Source organism: Egretta garzetta, unplaced genomic scaffold, assembly GCF_000687185.1.
Source record: "Egretta garzetta isolate BGI_Z169 unplaced genomic scaffold, ASM68718v1 scaffold62, whole genome shotgun sequence".
Lineage (NCBI taxonomy): Eukaryota > Metazoa > Chordata > Aves > Pelecaniformes > Ardeidae > Egretta > Egretta garzetta.
The window spans coordinates 1,616,303-1,640,607 of NW_009258947.1; positions in this window are offsets into that span (position 1 = coordinate 1,616,303).

The window sequence follows — 24,305 nt, forward strand, 5'->3', positions numbered from 1 at the left end:
TCCAGCCAAAGAGTTGCAGTGTTTAATGACATTCTCAGCTAGGAATGCCAGGGGTGAATTTGTTTAATTTCAGCTGCCAAAAAATAATTTCACTATGCCTCTGCTTACTAGATCAAAAAGACCCTTTCCCAGAATCAGATATTCTCTTCCTGTGCCCTTGCCTATTAAGTCACATTTCAGCTTTTTTTTCCTGATAAAGGTAGTAAGTTTTCTTCCACACCGGCTTTTTCAACCCCTGAATCATTTTGAAGGTTTCATTTGAACTCCCTCCATTATTTTCGTACAGAAACCAAACCAGGAAAAAATATTCTAGGAATAGCTTTACAGTGTGTGAGGCAAGATTGCTTCTCTCCTTGATCAGTTATCTGAGATGACATCCAATCATTCTCTGAAACAATACTTTCTATAACAGTCTTCCAAATGGTAGATATTCTTGATATTACCTTGCATATAACTGGATTGAAATGCATTTTGTGGAACTTGAAATATTTGACTCTACAGTTTTAACTCCTATATAACAGAAATTTATTCTTATTATTTACTACCTTGCCAATTTTTGTGTCATTTGCAAATACACCCACAGTGATTTTATATCATCTCAGTCATATAAATAGCTTTAGATCAAGAACTGATGCCCTGTTAGTAACTGTCTGGCCAATGGATACCTCTCAATCAACAATTTATTTTCTGAGATATGCCACTGAGCTTGCTTTTTGTTTATGTGATTTGTGTTCTGTTAATTCCACATATAATGCAAGCATTTTGGTTAAAATACTATGCGGTAGTAGTAAAATTATCATTATAATAATTAGCAAAAATTAGCTGTCTTCTCTTTAACAGCCTGCTGCACCAAAAAAAGGTAAAATCCTTTCCCTGCATTTGCCTTTTGTAAATCCCTGCTCGCTGTCCTGAATTATATTTTCAGTTTAATTATTTGTTGATAGAATCCCAAGTAACTACTTCTGTGGTTTGATGTGCAGTGGCAGTATTCCATTCTTTTGGAATATCTCTGGTTTTCCAAATTTTCTCAAATTTCTCAGAGTGCTTCAGTACTGAAGATGCTGGGAGAACAAAAGGGGTCTACTGATTTCCAGAACCTTTCAAAACTCAGCTGCATTTGATCAACCTGATTTAACTTTGAAGGTAACCCTGCCTTGAGCAGGCAATAGGACCAGATGACCTCCGGAGGTCCATTCCAATCTAAATTTTCCAATAAATCTATTTTCCATTTTATATCCCAAATGGATATAATTCCCACCCACCCCCCAAAGGAGAGGAAAAAAGGAAGTAATCCTATCCCTAAAGGCTGTGTCATACTGCATAAAGTTACTCAGATTAATCTTAAATCTGGAATCTATTAATTTTTAAGTCATTAACCTGACATCTTAAGAACTGCATGTTTTTTTCACATAAGATAATTCTGGACTGTTCTAAGTCACTACTGAGAGTTAGCATGCTGGTATGGAAGATTTAAATGGGAAAGGAAAACCAGACAACTGACATTAATAAGACCTTTTCATTGTTCATTAGTGGCTGGAGCTGAAAGGGCTAAGAATCTTTTGGTCAAAATTAGTAAGTAATTCAATGTCAGGACACTTGACAGTCAGGGATGCAATGGACTTAACGTCTCTCTTTCGTCAGAAAGGAGAAGTGGAATACACTGAGGGCAGCTTGAATTAGCTGCTGAGTTGGAGGAACACATAGGTAGCAGAAACTTCAAACAAATACATCAGCAAAACACAGCACAGCTTATTGCAGAACTTCAGCACTACAGGAATAGTTTTCCTGGCATACCAAAGTAGATTGCTGGGGTGATCTGCCTGAGCTCCTTAGCTCCATTTCCCCTCAAGAAATAATTCAGAATTTCAATTTTATATTAAGTGCAATGAATGAGTTTCTCTGCAGCTATATCTGAGAGAAGTACTGTGCCTTTTATTTTTAGATGAATTAAAATCAATTTATTGTGATTAGTGCTTCTCATTTTCTGAACTTCCTGCTTTCTCAGCTAACGACAATTAGTTTGCTAAGAATACCCAAGTGTTAGAGAGCAAAGTGCATAAAGCTCTGATGAGGAGTCAAATGCTGCTTTCATTCATCTCACCCTGCAGCCTTTTTTTATTCTCATTTCAAGACTCTGACTCCAGTCATGCACCTGTTTGACTCAAGCTGGAGGATCTGACACAGCTTTAGCCTCCGCACCACAGTTTGTCAAAGAAAAAGCGGCTGAGCAGGATTTTGCATGCTCTGTAGGAACCTTCCACCCACCAGTGTCTCCTGCAGCAGAAATCTCCCCTATCCTGCTGAGGCCTTCCCCAAGGAGCTATTTCAGGGGGAGCAATTTCATTTGGTGCATATTGAAATTCCTGGTTTACTTGTCTAAGCTAACCCATGTATGCATATTTAGCACAATTCTATTTAAATGAACAGTTATTGACAGATTAATTTAATCCTTCTTGTGCTCATGTACATGTGCCCCATGAAATGGTCCTCCAGAGGGACTTGGGGTCACTGCTGATGGCACTGAACGGACCCCTTAGGCTCCTGCAGCTAATGCTGCACTGGTGGACGTGTGGATCCCAGCTCAATCAATGGGCTGTAGGATGGTACAAAGGCCTGCAAACATGCAGTGAGTTGTCAAAATAGGGGGGCGGTGATTAAAAATGTGTGGAGGGCAGAAGCCTAGTGTTTGAGTTTATCCTGATCACAGAGCCCCCTTGACCACTTTGTCTTGTTAGCTGGGGTATTGCCCGAGTCGTTACGTTGTTTTCAAGGCAAGATCAGCTTGCAAGACTGAAGCTTTCCCTGTTTTATACAGCCAGGAAGATGCCTGAATGCATATTCATTTTAATGTTAGGCATCATCTTACTTTTTTAATCTAACCAAATTAATTTTTCCTTCTTTTGCCTGAGTAGGTTTTTAATGGCTCTTAGGAAACAATGCCTGGATTTGCTGTCTGTGTTCTCTCCAAACATCTGTGCTAACAGTGGGCAGACTGTACTAGGTAACAATGTTACCACCATTCCAAGCCATTTCTGTCTCCTTTTCCCTAACAGAGTAAAGACTTTGCCAAATATTGTTCCTCTTTTTCCAACCTCAGCTTGAAAAACGTGTTTCTTCCTATTTATCCTTACTGCCAAAATGAATTCTCAGCTTGAACACTGCAGCCTCTTCTTTATACTTCATGCCTACTCATCTGAGTACAATCAAATCCTTCATCCTCTCCACCTCTAACACTCTGTCTTTCCTTGAAATGTTGCTCTGGCTTCCAGCCGCCACAGAGCTCATTTCTTGTCATCTCAGGTCTTGCTGTACTGTGTTAAGCTTTCAGATGCAATTGCTATTCACAGCATAGCTTGGGTTGAGAGCCAAACCAGCACTTAGGCAGCTTTCAGATACCTAAATTGCAAGCTGTGAACCACAAATCTCTTTTCCTCTCCCATCCTTCCCCTCTACTCAAAAGCCCCTACCCTTGAAGACACCTAAGATGACCACGCAGCACCCAGAGACTCATTATTCATCTCCAGTTCTGCAAATGCCCTGAACTGTCCTATCTCAGCTGCTCCATGCCTATCTTTGTACCATCCCTCAGTGCAGATATTCTCCTATAAAATTTTTTGGGGAGCCCTCACACTGACAGAACTGGGCCCCTAGGCAAATACTTGGATGAAGCGGAGAAGGTATTTGTCCTCTTTGTAGTAGCATTAAACGGCTCCCAAACTTTTCTGCCATGACCTCACTTCCAGTTGCAGTTTATGATCCAGCTGCTTGCCTTGGAGAGGGGACAGCTAACGTTTTCCAACACCTGAGATGGCTCAAATCAGCACCCACCACTTCCTGAGATGTGTCCTAACCACATCCCTAGGTTAAGGAGACTTCTGCCAGCTCTCTCTGCCCTGTGCAATTTCTGCTCTTCATTGGGAAGTGGTAACAGTTTTCACCAGGAAGAGGACAAGTGTCTTCAACCCTGTTTTCTACAGCATAACTGGATACTTAGGGAACTCTTGTTGGGGGTCAGAGAGGTGCATTTGACCCCGCTTTTTTGACCTCCATTCATCGTGAAAAAAGGGAGGGTCAAGAACCTTTTATTCACTGGTCATGGTTTAAGCCATCCAACCCATATCTAAATATGGGGGTCCATACCTTTCAGACTGCTGAAGAGTGCCCATACTCTATATCTGGGATGGAGGCAATCCATATTCCCTTCAAGAATCAGTTATCACACCATCAAACTTCCTGTTACCTACCTCCTTCCCTGAATCTACACCTTCACCCTGATTTCAGCATTGAAAAATTCTGCTTTTTTTCAACTGATGTGATTTAGGGAGTGGGAAGGATGAATGGCTTTTATTTCACATTAAACTGGCATTTTGCAAAGTGATATGGCTGGATTCCATTTCCATTATCTAGTTTGGCCATTATCTGACATTTCAGATGGAACTGATTTATTGAAATTATATTACCTCAGCACTCAGTGGTTACTCACTGCCTTCTCTGGGAAATTGTTCAGATAATCCTTTGGGGCATCATTTAAAAGGACTGTCTGGAGTACTCCTGCAAGTAAGGGAAGCAGCATTGGATCAGCATGCCTAATGGTACCAAATGGGAGGTAAATTTTTGTTGAATAGGGCTGGAAAAGTAACAATTTACTTGAGAGGATTATCAGAAACACACTGCAGTATTCTGGAAACTAATCCTACTGATTCCTCCTTCCTTTGATCTTTACTATTTTCCCTATATCAGGCAAGCTGGAGGAATAAAAATGCGCTTCAGGTTCAGTTCATTCTTCTACTTCACTTACCTATATTCTACAGAGTCTCACATAGAGAAGTTAATCTTTTATTTATCTGAAGAATATTTTATATGTATTAACCTGTAACAGCCTTTTCTACCACTGCAATAGTGAAAGTTCTATTGGCAGTGGCATTATGAACATATTAGCCACATTTTTAAAAATGTAGTTGCAAAAATATGGTATGGGCTCAGATTTGATACTCAATTTCTTGGTCAGAGGGCAATTGTTTTTTCTTAACAGTATCTTTAAGAAGATATTTGAGAAGGAGCAAAATTAAACCAGGAGGAATTTTAGAAGTAGTGTTGCAAAAGAGGCTCTCCTACAGTAATGCAGAAGATAACTACTGAACAGAGACATCGATAAATACCTAAAATGGGAACCAGCAGAAACAGTTTAGTGTCTTCATGCCTGCTCAGTGCAGTACGATACTGAGTTAGCTGAGAGCTTCTAAATGTATCTTTGCACTGAAGAGATCTTTAAAATCACCTTTTAGTCCTTCTCTATTTTCAAGCTCCATAATGAAAGTGAAATCCATACATCCTAAAAGCTTAACTTTTGATGGTCACAACTTGCACAGGAACTGTCTAATTTTTGAAAGTCTTGCTAAAACACAGGCTTTTGCATGAGCATTTCTCAGCCTTTTCAGATTAAGGTTTAGAGTGTTTGTGGGGATTTTGTTGTTTGTCTACTCATTTTTAAGAGAGACCTAGTCTTCTTATATCCATTATAGAAATTAAAAAATTCTATCAGTGATGTTAATCACAAGCCCATAAAATCTACATGTAGTCTGGGTGAGATTTTTGTGAAGCCCACATCCAGATACTGTCTTTGGTTTATTAGTAGTATTAGATTGAGAACACAATTTGAAATACAACCCTTCACTTGTCTTCTGGAGGCCACTTTGTGTCACATCACACCAGGTGAGAAATGTTGCCATAGGCTGACCAAAACTATTAGCTCTGGAAAAACTGGTCAATGGTATGCAGGAGCCTCATAATGGTTCCTTTTTGGCCTTAAAATCTAAGAAAAGTACAGTCAAAGAGTATTCAGGGAAAGACTAGCAGGAGACTCTATCGGCCTGCAGTGAGAAAAGAGAAGACTAAACCTTTAATTTTGCAAAGTTCCAAATTGCTGAACTATGCCAATTACTGTTAATAACACTTCATCTGAAAGTGGGCCTTAAAAAGATGCTTTCTTGTCTCAGAAGAAAAATCATGGGTTTATAAGAAATAATTATATTGAGGTTTGTGATTATAATCATTAAAACTGCATATTTATGAAGCAGAATAGTTGCCTTGTTATATGCTAGTAAAGTAGACTTGACTAAAATAACGGCACATCTTGTAAATGAAAAAGTGGCTGCTGGCTTCATCAGTTTCCCCAGCTTCTCAGTGAATGTCCCTTGGGGATAACACCTGGATGTCTCAAGATTGTGCACTGTACCTGCTGCTACTACAACAGCACTGAAGAGTAAATATTCTCCAAGCTAGTGTTTAGCTGCTAGGGGAGGCACTGAAAATAATCCAGACCTCACTAAGGCCCAGCTGTGCTGAAGCAGGGGCTGCCAGTGGTGAAGACCAGCACTGCTGGCTACGCCTGGAGGGGCTGCTGTTGGCAAAGGGCTGTGGGGCTTTAATGGTCAGCACAAAATGATCTTAACTATCTTCCATGCAGTTACCTGCTGTGAAGGAGCCTCCCTTTAACTGGCAAGAAGTTTTCTGGTGGGAGAGACTTTGGGCAGCAATGAGAGGAGAAACCCTGCCAGGCGGGACATCTTAGGGCAGGTGGGGGCATGGGTCTGGGAAGAAGACGTGTGAGCAGAGGCCTGGGAAACCCTGGCTTAAGAGGATTGGGGAGCTGTGTGCTTTTGGGCTAGGAACGTGGAATTTGGGATGAAGTTAGAAGTTTTTGGCACAGTAGGGGAGGGAGTAAATGATGCTGTGTGATAGAAGAGTTTAAGAAATCACCATGAGACAACGCACTCCTAATGAGGAATACAAATGGTAAGCAAAGGTATAAACCACCAAAACATTTATCTTTCTTGCCTCTAGTCCCCATCCTCTTTTTTTGGCTTCTGGCATATGGAAGTCCTGTTTTCAAAAGCTTAAATGCCTTGACACAAGAAATGTACTGATCCTTATGATGCCCCTTAACTTTCAAAACCTTTTGATGATATTCCTCTCAATTGACTCTTAGACATAATAGGTTTTTTACAGGCTTAGAGGGACGATCAAGTTTTGGACTAACTAAGGCTAAGAATAAATGCTTAGATCACAACCATGAGGAAAAGCCTCTGAAGATCAGTGTCAGATTTTGTGCTGTTCAACGTGTTCAGAATTAGCCTGGAATAAAGGCATTACTAGTGAGGTGAAGGTCTGCAGTGGATACAAAATTATTCAGGGGCTTCAAAATTAAAGCTGAATGCAGAATGCTACTGAAGAAGTTCACAATATTAAATTGCAAAAAGACAAATGAAATGGGGAATTCACATGGGGAAAAATATCAATAACTATACATGCATAGTGATGGATTCTAAATGAGCTGCTACTGCTCAGCAAATAAAGTTTTGGAGCTGTTGTGCTAGTTCTCCTGAGACATCAGTCCAGTGCTTAGCTGTGATTGCAAAGGCACAATGCACATGAAGCACTATTAGAAAAGAATGGAACAGAGACCGTAATCATGTCACTTCTCATCTTGAATTCTTTACACATTTCTTGTCATGTCATCTCAGAAAGAATATGGCAGAACTCGGCTCATCTACCTGCTAGATGACCTTCGCCATTCATTCGTTCTGAATATAACAAATGGCCGAATACTTGGGAGGCTACTGGTTCCCTTGTGCAGAAAGTAATTAGCTCCTCCATCACTGTCTCTGTTGGAGGAGAGGAAGACATCCTACCTTGCCTCTTAGGTGGAAGGCTAAGTCTTGTTTGCATTAAGGCAAACTTACAGTCTGAAGCAGATAAAAACTTGAGGTGGAAAGTCCACCCAGAGTTTGGGAAGTTATATTAACAGCAAGAATAGATATCCTCAGAGATTTAGGGTGGTATCGAGGGTACCAGTCTTAGTTAGTACTTCTTCTAGTTGGTTAGTACTACATCTAAGCAGTACAGTTTGTACTGGCAGCTGTGCCGGTTAGGGCAAGAGGCAGTGACCTTGAAGTTGGTTCTTTCCCAACGTGTTTTTTGTTCTGGCCAAAGGTAGTGGCCACACTCCCTTTGCCACCTTTGGGGACATCATAGGTTTAGCAATGAGATAGCTTAACTATCTTGCATTCATTAATCTCTTTTTCTGAACCCGTCAGATGACTTGAAGCTGGCCACTGGGATGACAGCATCTGAATTCCTTTTAAATGGTTTCAGGACAATGCAACCCTGAGATCTTGGTGGCCACAGTCCTCTCGGGGAAGAAGGGTTTCTTCTCCTCACACCACCAATGACCTCTCTCCTGACTCCACTCATTCCTCCCTCCTCTGAATGTGAGATGGGTGTCACTGCTCCACAAATCTCATCAAAGCCAAGCAGCAGGACAATTTCTATCGGGTCAGGAGGTTGCTCTAAAGGAAATAATTAACATAAGAATGTCTGTAAAGGAAGCAATCTACATGAAAGGCACAGTACATTTTTCTAGCTTTTCTATTTCTCTAATTTTAGTTTTGGTAGTCACCTATCAAATGTGGTACTTGATTCAAGTAAATTCCTGCCTATATAGAAAAGCATCAATAAAAGCTGCAAAATATTTTTTTAAGACCTTCAAAAACTAAAACCAGAAAATATGAAGTATTTTCAAAGTTTGGAGTTTCGAGGTCAGCATGAACTATGCAGGGAGAACAGGACTATCTAAAATTAAATATATGGACAGGCATGTTCATAGCTGGGCAACCCAAACTTAGAAGCCCATATGAAAATGTAAGACTGTGTGTTTTGTGTTTGAAATGACATAAGAATATCCATAAAGGAAAAATTCTGTATTACTCTTTCTTCTGGCCAATCCCAGGAAAACAAAGAAAACAAATTACCTCCATAATAAACATGTGATTGACCATACTAAATAATTCCTTTGGAGATAAGTTTGAAGGGTAAAGATATGGCGTCAAGTTGGAATATGGTTTTAGAAAGATTGGGAAATCGGTCATCCATGGCAAGCTTATCTCCCTGTTTGTCCATGCAGTTGAAGTGGTAACAACTCCTGTAATTTTATCTTAGGTTTCCTGATATTTGATAGCTTTCTTAAACCTCAGCTACAGAAGTCACAGGATTATGAAAAAAACCAACATTCATTAAAACCAGGAAATGTTTAAGACTTATGCCTTCAGAGAAAATCCAGAAAGTATGACCAAAATACTCTAAAAACAGCAGAAAGAGAACAGACGGCTGCAACCTTGTGTTTGATAAAAGTCTCCTAGTTAAGTTGATCTTACTTTTTTTTTTGGTGGATGGCTTGACTTTTGAAATTTTGGGGCTGGCAAAAGCCCAAAAGGATAACTTCTTAAACAAAAATCAAGCCTACCTGACTGACTGAGTAGCAGAAACTTCCACCAGACTGGAACCAGCTTGTATAAAACTGATCCCTTATCTTATACCGGATGCATGAACTGCATGGCAGAAAATGCATTGCACATGCCAGAACAATGTTTAGGGAACATCAGATTTCCTAATGGTAGTTGGGCCAAAAGTAATCTAAGTATCACCATATCATGCTTGAATTAACGGAAATCCTTCCATAGTGCTAGAATGTATAACCTACTGTTTGCGATCCTTAAAATAAGTTGAATGAACACAATTCACCCTTGATCAAAATTCTTGGAAGCCCATATAGTTACAATAGAGGTGATTTGGTTCACTAGGAACACTAAATGGCATAAAATGTAAATACTACACCCAGGCTGTATTATATGCAACATATGCCTTCTATTTCATATGTGTAAAAGAAAACTGGCCTCCACAGTGCCAATTTTAAATGAGAACAAGGCATGGTGATTTCACTGTAGAAAGCTCTTGCCCAGTGCAGTATGAAAAATATCTTGAGAAGTTTTGCAACCAGATATGACTCTAACTGCTCTCTTGAGTCTAGGTTTCTATCTTTTCTCTTGTATCTTGTGACCAGATATATTATGGATACTCTCTGTGTGATAAACAAGCTCCCTTTTACAATTTTTGGTGTTGGGATTTCTGAATATCAAAAAAAGGCATTGCTTGAATAACATATATTCAGGGTGGGGACACTAGTCCTTGCCAAATGCTGAGTACGCTTTTCAAAAACATTTTTAGGCCAAACTTTAACCACAATTGTTTATCCAATAATACTATGAAAAAAAACATGTACTCACATGCCTTGCAAAAAAAAAAAATGTCATGGGTTGAATTCAGGCCCCAAGGCCACAGGCTTTTCTACCCTCGTCATACTGCAAATTTAATTCAGTTTTTGTATTAAGCATATATTTTAGCAGATGGAAATTAGGAATCTAAATACCACTTTTGATGTAAGCTCATTGGTTATGAACCTTGGATGGGTACTCCCTGAATTTGCTATAGACATAGGCAATAAGATTCTAGTGTGCAAATGTAAATGAAACTTTGTTTCCATATTTATATATCTGCCTTATTTAAAACTATAAAAATATGAAAAGGCTAAGTGGAAGCTATGTTGTTTCTAGAAGCCAGTCCTGACCCGAAAGACAGGATTTAGGTTACTGTGTGGCCCTATATTCACTAGCTAGTACTCATTTTAAGAGGACGTTTTGGAAAAATATTGCCTGTATTTGTTTTTCTTCTAACCTTGTTCTTTGTCTTAGTTTTATTTTCTTCTTTCTTTTTATTGTCTGCAAGGCAGACTCTGTGTTGTTCAATATGCATGAAATGGTATGGAACAAAGACACCAGAAATTATAGTGAAGAACAAACGATGACATTTGCTTGCAATGCAAAAAAATAAATCCTTTAAAAAAAAAAAAGTCAAAGTTCGTAAGTTGAGATTTACTTTGCATGTTACTGGTCAAGAATATGTCAGTGGGACTTGCCTGCCTGGCATATGTGAAAAAAAAGTAAAATAAAACAAAGTAAAATCTCTAGGGCACAAAACGTGATATAGCCACTGTAGCTGAAACACACTATGGAATAAAAAGAGATTGCAGGTTGTGAGCCCTTTGTCATTTTTAAATTTGCTGACATCTAATTATTTGCTGCAATCAGTCTTCTGTTACATGAGTTAAGGGGATTGCACATATCAGTGTAAATGTTCTGCCTGTAAGGACATAAAGACTGAGCTGTTTTCCTCCAGTGGGTTTGATGGGGGCTGAGCGGTTCTTAGGATGCCTCACCCCATGCAACGTGCTAATGGGAAACTGAAGGGAGCTAGCATCTCTCCAAAGCAAAAAAGAAGAATTCAATCATCCTTGGCAATGCTCCAAGATGGTCTCCTTTCAAATTAATCTGTGCCATTCTTCAGTCTCATTATGAGTTAGGGACTTGCTGATTCCTGTCGACATTAATATCACAAAGGGAGAAATAGCCTCTCCATAAAAAGCAGAAGAAATTACTGCAACAGAAATATTTAAGGCCAAACTCTGCACTTAGTCTTTGGTAAGGTTATTACAGATTAGTGCTGATAAATGATATGTGGAAAATAGCTCATCTTGGTTAAATAACGCTGGCCTGATTTTCAGTGCTGTGGAGGGATTTTCAGCTGTGGGCATTTAGTACTTCTGCAAAGGAATGTCCCAGTTCTCCACAGTATCCTTCCATTTGGATTTGTCTTTTTTTTGGCTTATATTATATCACACACTTTTTTCTTCCAAATTCTCTTTTCCTTTGAAGTTTGTTATATGGAAAAAATAAAGCCGCTTAATGAAATTTTTATTCTGTTGGTGCACATTGCATGGTGAATTTGGGACTGAAAGACAAATCTGATTTGTCACTGTAGCAATCAGGTGTAAAGGCAGTACATTGCTGTGCCTTTGATCCCAGATCGTCAGCAGCCTTTAAGTGGCATGGCTGATCTTGCTTATAGAAAGATAGTTTTGATTTGAGGACTTGGAGACCAGCATTAAACTCGCTGCCACACATGCAGTGAAATTACAGCACTGATAGTGCCTGGCTGTAGGAAAAGAGGAAAGGTAATAGTTATAAAGGATAAGGTGTGGGGTTTTGGTTTGGTTTTTTTTTTTTTAGTGAGGGAACTATTTAAAACTTTAGGTTTTGCACAGTGTTTGAAAGTGATGATTTAATAAGGTTTTAGTAATATGGATTTCAAATTGAAAAGAAAAGCAGCCACTACAGATAGAAGCACACTGTAGTTAAGATGAATTTTCTTTTGATCGAAACAGGGTTTTCTCTTTAAATATAGAGGTGGTATCAAGTTGTTAGGAGATTTGCAGTGGAATATGGAAACAATTTAAATTTGCAATTATTTGACATCATTCATTAAATCATAAAACCGTAATTCCTAGGCTTGAAAGGTACTGGAGGAGGTCATCTAGTCTATCCCCCTCTCCTCATGGATCTCTCAGCCAAGCCACCTCTAACCATGCAGGCTCCACAAACCTCCACATAATCAGTGCTCCACTACACTAATGACTAGAAAAAAAAAATTTCCAATGGTAAACTTGAATTTTTCTTGCTGCAACTTCAACACATTATTGCTTGCCCGGCTCACTGTGAGCATGGAGAACAGATTCTTCCCTTCTTTGCAACAGTTTTTTGTATCTTCTCTTCTCATACCAAGCAGTCCACCTTTTTTCATAGGACAGAGGTTTCCAGACTTTTCATCATTCTCGCTTTTTTTCTCTGGATCATCCCCAAGGAGTGCATATATCCAAGTGCAGGGGTCAAACTTTAAACACAGTATTCCAGATGGAGTCTTAATGTACATTGACTCTTTTGGAGGCTAAGCTTCTGTTCAAACAGGAGCTTGCTTTTCCTGCAAAGGCAAGACACCACTGTCTCAGCCTGTGAGCTGCTGAAGCCTCTGCTCTTCTTTTGCAGGACTGCTACATAGCAACAAGTTGCCTCGCCTGTATTTGTGGAGCCGATTATTTCTGCCTCAGTTCAGGACCTGAAATTTGTCTTCAGGGTTTATATGAACACTTTCTAGGATGTGTTACATGTCCCTGAGGTCAGATGCTCAGTTCACAGCTACCACGATTCCCAAAGCCACAGAGATTTGGAAATTGCTTTCTGAAACATGCTCATCAAAAATGCTGGTGAGAGGCAGAAAGGAGGCAATGACAAAAATGTGTAACAACACAGACTTGTGCTTTTGCCTTTATTCAGCTGAAGTGTCAAAAATCCTCCCTGAAATGTTACTCAGGTCCAACAGCAGCTCCTCGTCCTGAGTGATTTTTCACACATACCTCAGCACAAGGTGTAGACATAGCATTTAATTTTACTCTGAGCATGCTTAAGTGGAGCATTTACTATAAGGTAACATAGGAAACAATATTAGTGCTAAAATAAGGCAACATGAGCAGTAGATTGGCTTGTATGGGCAACCATTACAAGCATCTTCTGCCATCGCAGCTTTCATCAGGTTAATGGGAAATGAGATGCCATGGTAAGAGGCAGAAATGACCTGGGACTTTCTGTGAGCAAGAAGTCAGAAAACCAGGTTGATTGCTATATAGCCAAGAGATATGACTTTTCCTTTCTTTGGACTGATTTACAATCATCTTATCATATCCACTTGCATTATATAGACTAAGATAATTTTATATAACTGTTTAAGGTAATGAAAAGGAGGTCCAGTGCTGCCTTTGCAGCTGTGCTCATGTGATTATTCTTATCTGTAGATACTACAAAACCATAAAGTTACCTAAGTGAGGCAAGATTTTCTGCCCTAATAGCACCCTATTAAAATAACCCTTAATTTTGTGGGCCTTTTTTTCTTACTTTTATGTTTGCTTTCATTAAATATATATACAATAATTGACTGCATACATTTTTTATCATTATATTATGTGCATTTTATAAGCAATAACTATGTTGCATTGTTCTTTATTTTTTCATTGCACTGCATATTTAAAATCTGAAATATAATTAATTTTATGTACTACCAGGAAAACTTTGGGGACAGATTTTCTGAACCTTTTGCATTCTAAATTATGTGCAGGAGATCAACAAAACAAGACAGCATGAAAGAACAACGTCTGAACTGGTTCAGTGTTACAAAATAAATACATTTTTTTTAGTAAGTAGAAGACTAAGGAATTCTGGGAAGGAGTAGAAATTCCCCAGCCATATTCAAGTGTCTGTGACTGGCTGTTGTCAGAGAGCTGGATGTAAACATGCCAGAGTGACAACCGCACATACCTGGTCATCTTTTCAAACCACTCTCCAGGAGTTGGCAGCACTCACCAGCTGGCAAGTGCATCTCAGGTTTCTCACATAAGCTCATTTTTCAAACATGTGCACACAAATAATTTTAGGTAATCTCCTTCATAAACATAAATGCATGCTGGAGACTTGAGAACTTCAATTCTCTGCTCTGGAAATTTTTGTGCCTGCCCAAAATCAAAATTTAGGTCTTTTCAGATCTCCTGGGAATATATAGATGTCAAAATCAGTACAGCCCATCCCATATGGTCCTCTGCTCAAGCCTTCTTCCATCCCCTCCCTTAGTCATTGGGAACTCATCTTCCCTATCATTCACTGATTTTCTTTCATGACTTTGGATTCATACATTTATACTGAGCTTGTCCCTCAATTTCTGTGACTCTGTCTGCATCTGTAAGATAGACCTTTTTCTGTCCATCCACCCAGATAAGACTTTCATTCAGGTTCCTACTATATCTCAGTTATTGCAACATCATTGTGTCTCATACATTAGTGACATATTGGGTCTTCCGTAGCCTTCCTCAGCCAAAAATTAGTCTCCATCACCTGCTTTTTATATCTTTAAAGAAAACACTAACTTACTTGCTCCTGTGATGCCTCCATCCCACCTTACCAAGACTCCCTAGAAATACCCTCAAACCTGCCCTGTTGCTCATTAGATGCCTCATGAGTGTTGCCCCAGGGACAAGCAGACGAGCTCTCAGGATTAACAGCAGTGGGGCATCTGCAGCTGCGGTGTTAAGACATGGAAGACCTCAGAGCTTATTGGGTCCAGCTGCCTTTTTGTCCTCTGTTTGTAGAGCATATAGTGCAGCTGAGTCCAGCTGGAGTCCAGTGAGGGTGGGTTCTTAGGCACTATTACGGTACAAAAAATAATGACTATTAATAATTACAGCATCCCAAGGGAATGACGGTGTGACAGCTGTAGAGCAGAGGCATGCTTTGTGTATGTTCTTGCCCTGCTGATGTTTACAGTAAATCCACACCTATGTATGTGAGTAGCTTTGATTTCCTATGATTCCCTCCATGCCTGCTTCTTCCCAGCCATTTGTTGTATTGTTTTATTTCCCTTTGATACCGAAATAAAAGAAGAGCTATATTAAATTACTCTAATTTTGTCCACCTAGACACAGACTTGTCAGAGACAAATGAAAGTCCTTGCTCCGGCGGTGCCAAATAAGCATGACCAGAGATAGCTGAGTTACCAGTGAGGGATAAGGAAGAGAAGTTAAAAGAGAGCTAAACTTGTGCCATCCCAATAAGCTGAACAGAGAACTTACTTAATTAACCAAAACAGTGTAAGTTCAGGTGTGATTTAAGGTACTCTGCAAAAAGTTGCCAGACATCCTGACCTTGAGAATAAATCCTCAGACTGGGGTGTTTTCCAAGCAGGGAAGGCAGTGCTGTTTGACTAAGGGGGAGCCTGTAGCAGCAACAGCAACACCTACCTGGATTTGCTGGTGGAGCATGTTTCTGGTTTACAGCCTCTCTCTGTAAGCACAAACCCCATGATGCTTTTTTTGTTGCATTTCTTTCTTACTTTAAATGTAGTCTTTTCTCACTTTCCATTTTAAACAGTACCTCTTTTCCACTTAGCAGGATTTTTAATGTTTGCAAATATTTTTCATTTTTATAAGGAAAAAGCTACTTCCCTACCACATTTCATGCTATAAAGATGACTCCTTTTTGGTCTGCTTTGGGAGTCCAAGGAAATGCTAGACATCAATAACTATAGATGATACCAGTGTATAGTATTGTATATGTATAGTGTAGTATTGCGATGTAAAGGCAGATGACCAAAAATATCACCTGTCTCATCTGCCTTTGAAAATCTTCCCCATAAGCTTACTGCCTGTCAAAGGCAGCCTGTTAACTAAAACTCTTGGTATGAAGGGGAGTTCTCTGCAGAAAATATACAGATATAATTCCACAGAGAATGTAATTAAAACAAGAGGGCATAACAAGCTTTTTAAAAAAGAAGTGTTACCAGGAAAGACCAAGGATTGAAAACACACTTGAAAAAGAAAATAATAATGAACATGCATGGCTATGCATTGACCTTAAACTTCCAAGCAATGAAAAGCTTTAAAAGTTTAATCAATGTTTTAAATAATTCAGACATTCCCCCCTCTATTTTATGTATTGCCTGTTTGGAGAGCACGAGGAAACAGTATTTCCACGGCTACAGGAGCAGCAACACCAAGTAACAGTCTCATGAGCAGCAGTGCAGTTACCCACACTGCTGATTTTTCAGAACAGTCTCTGATATAATTTGGGTCTGGATCAACCAGAAACCTAAATTATTTTTAGGAGTGGTTGGGATGTTATCATAGGCTGGGGGATGCTGCCAAATGGCAGCTTGCATGCACTCGCAGTGCTTTGGAGAGAGGACAAATTCCAGGCACGGACTGCTCCGGATCGGTTGGCTTCAGTGCCAGAGAATGGTCCCAGCATCTTTAATTGAGGCATGTTGGGGAAGAGCAGAAAGCACGGTCATATAACACCACTCGTTTTAATTTAATTTACTTAATTTTATAAAGTACCATGCTTACTGTTTCCTGTAATGAGTTATATCTGAATTGTTTTATCACAAATAAGCAAGGAGGTGAAAAAATTGCTACATTATAATGGTGGTACTCACCAGACAGCCACGGCACTAGAGAGACTGTGTGGATCTCACCTGAACTGGTTTCAGATGGTAAAGAACAGACCATCTCCCGTGCTCACCATCCCAGGAAACTAATACAAAAACTCAGACTAGATTTAAAACCTAGCACAGCTTCTGGGAAGAGCCATGGCTGATGGCCCTGGCCATTGCTCCCCGATGTTCTCAGCCCTGGGTGGGGGGGTCTTATGGGACTGGGCACCTCTGGGAAGGAAAAGAAGGGCATGAGGTGTGGGCAAGCTGCAGTGCAAAAGTGATTTCATACAAGAAAGAGAAAGGGAGGGATTTTCAGAAGCACCGAAGGAACAGGATTTTTCCCTCTCAGTTGAGAAGCTGCTGGATCAGGCCCTAAGTCACCTTCAGAAGGAGACACAAACCACCTGGCAGGTCTGACAGGGCTCAGGAGCAAACCCAGCTGTTCCTAGCATTGGCGCTTGAGCAGCATGTTGTACTCTAACTTTCCTAATTTTCAATATGCAATTATTTCACGACTGAAATGGAAGGCCTAAATGCAAAAAGAAATTTTTGAAAGCTATAATTTTCCAGCTGGTAGGAACACATTGTGTCTCCAGAGTGAAAAGTGCTCGTCTGGTGCAAAACATCTTGGTTTAAGTTTAAACCAGCCGTGGTATTTAGTGACATCTAGGGACTGTCTTCGAGTATTACATTTTCGGGAAACGACATGCATCTCCATGTGTCTCCAAACAGCAGCCAGAGCTTTGAACTTTTCCAGCCACGGTGGTAAACACTGAAGTCTGCAGATAGACGTTCCCATCTCTGCAGTGGCAGAGAAATGCAAAAGGTCATGGTCTGTGGGAATAAATACATGCTGAGGCATTACTTTATGTTTTAAATGAAACATTCTGAGTTGCTTAAACATTGCAGTTTTTGACCGGAATAGAAAGGTTTTGCCATAACTCTGTTTACACCCTTTTCTGCCATGCAATTACATGCCATTCACCATTTGTAGTTTATTTTCCAAAAAGTGCCATGTTAGGGCATTCTGACAAAAGCTGTGCTGGAAATTTTTTCATTGGAATGAACATAAAAATAAATCACTTCTTATAAAATGCTGAAACTCTGTGGCTGATGAACTATTTTTTTCTAAAGCTAAAACTGTTACCAGAAGTGTTTGAAACTGCACGGGCATGCTGCCGGGCTAAAGATTCATATCCAAATATTTGCTTATGGTGCATCCCTATGGATGGTCGCTAGCCTCACTTTTCAGCTCAAAACCCAAGAGTACTAAATGTAATGGTCTTGAAGGATTATGTTTACATTTATTCCTGTAGTAAATAATAATCATTATTTATTCTGTTATATGAATTAGATGTCATTAACTTGGAAACTGTTGCTATGCTAGGCGTTGCTGGTGCAAGGTTGTAAGGACTAACAAGCATTCAATCTGTATTAAACCTATATAATGGTTATTTTAAAAAAAACACAGTATTTTTAAGAGTAGCAGACTGTTTCTATGGGCAAAATAAAGACCACTAACCCTCAGATTTAAACCCAGTGCTATCAGTGTGTTTGCTGTATGACTGCAAGCAGGAGCAGTGTGTCCCTGGGTGGGTGTCAGGGGTGGCATCCGACCCACCCGGTGGCCAGGCAGCCCCCATGAGCAATGCCCCAGCCTGGATGCACGGGATGGCCCAGCCTCCAGCGGGATTGCCCTGGGCTGTGCTCACCCCTCTGCAAGTTGCCGTGGGCAGGGGGAGACTTATTTACTCAGTACACTGTAAATATAGGGAGGAGCAGGCAGGGTGTGCTTGATCACATTTTAGAGTATCTAAGTTATGAAATAACTTAAAGCATTATTGGTTGAGAGACAAGATTCTTGTTGATGCATCGCTCATTTGTGTGTATTCACCCACTGTAAGTGAATGAACATCAGTTTCTTTTTAACCAGCATTTTTCCTTTTCCAATCCTACTTAGGAGATTTGAGGAAGCTGCTTTTAATCCATTTGCCCTTCAAGTCCCCTGCCGTTGGTATTTCTAGGCATCAGCCACTCGGGAAGAAACTGCCAAGCTTGAGGACCAGGTCTGAAGGTGACATAACCTGCGGCCTCGTACCACCCCACTGCCAGCTACTCCTGACAGCATGGGAGCAGTTACCGTGGGTATTTCAGGGCAAAAGGGAAAGGCAAGCACCACGCTGCTTACCCTGAGCAGTTGGTTTGGGGATCCCGGGGGGTCCCAGCTGTGCTTGGTGTGGGAGTGCAGCAGCAGCAGGTCACCAGCAGCACAGGTCTCGGGGGCCATCAGTGCCTTCCTTAAACAGACCTCTGCGGGAGCTAACGTGAACAGGGTGCGTTCTTCACAAGGTATGTCCCAAACTAAAACACTTCTACTAAAATATCCTCCTTTCCTCCCACCCACACCCACTTGGGATTACAGAAATGAATGCAAAACCAGAGACCTTTGGTCATACCGTTCTGCACAAAAAATTTTCTGGACATTCATCTCTCATGACAGGATTCTTTCAACCTCAGGATTACTTTGCTAAGAAGCCAGCTGTGCTGTAAATGCAAACATGTCCATGTTCGGAGGCAGGCCCTGTGCAGGGGAGAAATACCAGGGTGGACTGAACAGCAGGATGAGCTGTGGTGGCACCATGGGACCTTGCACTGTCACAGTAATTGTATTGCCAGCTCCTGAGATTCCTGGTAACCACACCAGAGGCTGTTCCTGCTAGGAAGTCTACCAGTTAAATAGAAAGAAGGATTAGAAAAGGCATGAAAGATCCCAGAGCAGGTTCTACATTAAGACCACTAGAGCCCATATCTATCCCCCTTTCCAAATTTAGTGCTGGGTGTCAGAGCATTTCAGTGGTTCTCACCTATCTTAGCTGTGGAAGTCTCCTCCAGAACATGATTTGGGTATTTGGTGGGCAGCCTTCCCTCTGGCTATCGAGGGAGCTCAGGCGATATGATGTGTAGCCCTTGTAACCTGATCTACAAAAAAAATGGCATGAATTTTGACCTACGTCTCTGGTGTGGCAATCTCAATAACCAGCACTGCTGACAGTTCATTTCTCAGCATGAGATTAAGTACCGGGGAGTGGTGGAGGGTGACATGTTTACTTGTTTCTTTGCTTTATTTTTAAACTTGGACATGTTTGTCAAATGTTGCCTGTAACACTATGCTGCTGGGAGGGATCCCAGTGCCTTTCATTCCTTGAGGTTTTCGGGTCCATGGTTACTCTGCTGGTCTCTGGAAAGTATTGACTGCACTTGTTTGTGTCCTGGGAGCCGTTCATGTTGCTACAAACATATTGCTGATAGCATAACCCTGTTCCATTTTGAATTTCATATTGCACATCTTTACAGGCATATCCCGGCTTTCAGCGTGCACAAGGCAGACCACGATGATGCTGCCCGCTCTGGGACTGCTCAGCTCCTGGACCGCTCAGTTAAGCAGCACTTACTCCATGGGTCTGGGCAGCTGCGCATCCCTTTTGTGCTCCTGCTGCTCCACCAACAGCCCCACCAAGGGAGTGCCTACATCATGCTGGCCCCTGCTGCACATGGACGCTGTTCCTGCACCTTCGCGAGCGAAGCAGCTTGTGCCTGGTTGACCTTGGATGGAGGCGGAGAGGGCATGAGGATGCCGATACCACTCCACGTGCCCTTGCCCTGCTGTTCAGCACTCACTTGAGGTTCCAGTTCTCCCTTCTGCCATCTGCTTCATATAGCCTTTTCTCATGTTAATTACTAACCTACTTATTTGCTTATGAATAGGATAAATTACGTTTCTCCCCAGAGAAATCATGTGCTCCCAATCTGAGGTTCCTTCAGAGACAAACCTGTGCCCAGGCTCGACAGAAGTAATTGCCTTTGGCCCAGCGTAATGACAAAGAGATAAGCAATCTCTGCAGCCCGGCAGTTCAATGTATCTGTCTTCTCTTCCTAACGGCTGGATTAGAGGTTTTCTGCTCCCAGGCTCTGGAATAGTTTCCATCTCTCAGAGAATACAAATAATTGCTAAGAACAAACCATGCTATCACAGTTGTCATATATTTCTTGGTTGAGTTATCAGCAATAACTTATCTATTACCCAAGGTTTATTGTTTTGGCACCTTTGGGAAACATACATGAAACACAATGAATATAAATCACATTGCATTTTGACAGTATCTTAAGATTTATGGAGAAACTAAAGAGAAAACTGAACCCTTTTGTATGTGGAAAGGATGGGAAAATTATTGACTCAAAAACCGCTTAGAATGGTCTCGGTCTGGTAAGACAATGTGAGCATAAGTTTAACTTCAGAGCCATGGAATAATGCCAGTAACCTGAAAAGAGTAAGGGATTTTTAAGCAGCTTCACTGAAGTCAATAGGGGGCAGGGAGGGAAACATTTTTGATTTCCAAAATCACAGACTGACAGAGGATGCTTTTGAAAATCCTGCTGCAAAACGTGCTGTTTCTAATATGCTAGCAGTCACAAGGAAGTCTTTTCTATTTGGTTTTCAAGGAAAAATGTTTGCCACCAGAACAGGGGGAACAGCTAAATTACAGGGAAGCCTGATTACATCCATGAATCTGTGTTTGACCCAAAGACCCTGAAGCTATAACTCCACTGCCATTTTCCCTGAAAAATATTTGAGTTTTAGTCTCTTGTGAAGACTCTCTATTTCCTCCCAGGTCCTGTAATATGCCTCTAATCATTAAGGTGATTCCTGAGCATGGAAGTGAGTGACCTAATTCCTTATAAATTTTGTTGAGCCCACCTGAGTCCTAGGCAAAGATTTCATCTCCAAATCAGATGGAATATAACTTGTGGCAGAAGTAGCTGCTTCTGTTGCCCTAACTCAATGAGGACAAGTTGGCTGTCAGTCCTGCCCCTGGCTGTCAGTCCTACCCCTGGCTGCCTGCTCAGCTAAAGGCGTGGGTCTCATGGCACTGCCGTGGTTTAACCTGGCAGGCAGCTGAACACCACGCAACTGCTCACTCACCACCACCCCCCCCCAGCTCCCACAGTGGGATGGGGGAGAGAATTGTGGGGGGAAAAAAAAGTAAGATTTGTAAGTTGAGGTAAAGACAGTTTAATAGGACAGAAAAGGAAGGGAAAATAATAATAATAACAATAACAACAACAACAATAATGATAAAATAATGTACAAAATAAGTGATGCACAGTGCAATTGCTCACCACCTGCCGACCAATGCCCAGCCAGTTCCCGAGCAGCCCACCCCCACCAGCTTTCTTTTAGTTTATATACTGAGCGTGACATCATATGGTATGGGATAGCCCTTTGGCCAGTTGGGGTCAGCTGTCCTGGCTGTGCCCCCTCCCAGCTTCTCCTGCACTCCCAGACTACTCAGTTGGCAGAGCATGGGAAGCTGAAAAGTCCTTGACTTGGTATAAGCACTGCTTAGCAACAACTAAAACATCAGGGTGTTATCAACATTATTCCCATGCTAAATCCAAACCACAGCACTATGTCAGCTACTAGGAAGAAAATTAACTCTATCCCAGCCAAAACCAGGACAACATCCACCTCTGATGGCAGCACAAATCTTCATCCTCAGAAAGACACATTTGATTTACCTTGCTGCTCCAGTAAGATGGCACCTAGAATACCAGGTTGGTGCATTTTGATGAATTAAAATTTGATTCCAACTGAAGAATGCCACTTTGATAAAACGTGGCTAGATTGAAACAAATTAAATTGCTTTGGGTTGGATTAATGCCTAGTTTGAACAAAAGTGTTCTTTTTTAAAAAATGCCCATATTTCCCCCTCCAAATTAGTAATTCTATTAAGCTGGCCATAAGCTTTCATCAACCCATATTTTAGAGGTCAGCCACTAAACTAAGTTATTAATTATTCACATAGACATAATACTTAGTTTCTAAAATAGTGACAAAGTAGTTAGAATTAAAAAAAAAAAAAGAAGCAAAATGAAGAAAGCTTGATTAGGAAACTCCTAGAAAAACTAAATCAGAAGAAACAAATGTCTTAGCCAGGTGATGACCACAGAAAAACATAAAGAAAAATGAGAAAACAAAAAGTAAGGAATGATACAACTTGAGAAAAATATCTGTATTAACAGGTAACAGGCATGAAAGACTCCTGTGCTAATAAAGCTTTAAACACACATACTTCTATTTCCTGTTCCTCTTAAAAAATACTGGTGATCACTAACAGAAAAAGTGACATTACGAGTTTCTGACTGAACATGCACAGAAGTGCATGCGTTACCAGGTATGGAATATCAAGTCCCAGGATAACAGCTTGACCAAACGCTTTTGCGTTGCCTGAAACCAAGAGTTTAGAAACACAGAATTAATGCTCCTTTGAAAAGAGATGGTGGTTGAGGGTTCATTTCATGCACCATGTGACCAGATCTTTGATCATCAGTGATAGAAGGTGCAAAAGTTTTCATTGCCTATAAAGGACAGTCTTAAACATCAAACATTGCTTTGTCTACTCAATGGCAGTTCTGGTTACAAGATTTCCCCCACTATTTCCACTGTTTCACAATCCTTAGGCATTATAGGAACTAACATCCAGGCTTGTCTAGGCTCCTTTCTCACGAAAGATTGGACCAGGTGATCTTTCAAGGTCCCTTCCAACTTGGGCTGTTCTGTGATTCTGTGATTCTATGAAAACATTGTTTTGGGGTTTTTTTTATACTTCAAGAGGTCAGTTTTATGTGTACTATTCAAATAATTAAATTCCTCAAATAAATGCAAAGATTCTCGTTGTGTGGCAGTCTGCAAACCTCTACACGGTGAAAAAAACAAGCAGTGCTTGGGATAACTAACCTTCTTTGGGTCTGAGGAAGTAGCAAATTTGAAGTTAAGAAAGGTCAAGAGCAGATTGAGAAAGGTTGAGAACAGAACAACTGCTGCGATTTTAATTTAATTATTTTAATGAATTAGACTATTTGGGAAAAAAAGGAGTAGAGTTGTAGAGGATTTTAGAAGAGGACACATGATAAGGTCATTAGTCCCAGTGGAATAAAAGGAGAGAAAGACATTTATGGAAAAGAAAGCTTAATAGGAAGAAGTTTTTCTATTGTCTATAAAACAAGTGGAATTATGAATTTTAATTTTCAAGCCCCGCTTTTGAAGGGGAACAGGGATGAGAGCTCAAAGTCAGAGTGTTTGTTTTATGAAGAATATTGCCCCAGTGCTAACCTTATGTTTATGTACATCAATGAGGGTGTGTTCACCTTGGCATACACAGCTTGGTTAGTTTTGTCCTCATAGCACCATTCTCTATTTGATACCTGGATGAAGCACATCACCTTCAGAAAAGGGCCAGCCAACTGCCTATGCGTTTCTTTAGCTCTGTTGGCAAGGAGCAGTTTCTGTGACGGCTCCAGAGTGGTGTTGACTGGTTTTAGCACTTAACAAGCATCATTTGACATTTGACAAAAGATAGCACCTCTTCCTACAGATCTTGCCTTTCCTCTCTTTTCAGGCTTCTAGAGATGTAACAAGGCAGAAAAAGCAAAATGAGAGTAAGATATTTAGTGGTTTATCTTAAAGAGAGCAAACCCAAATATTT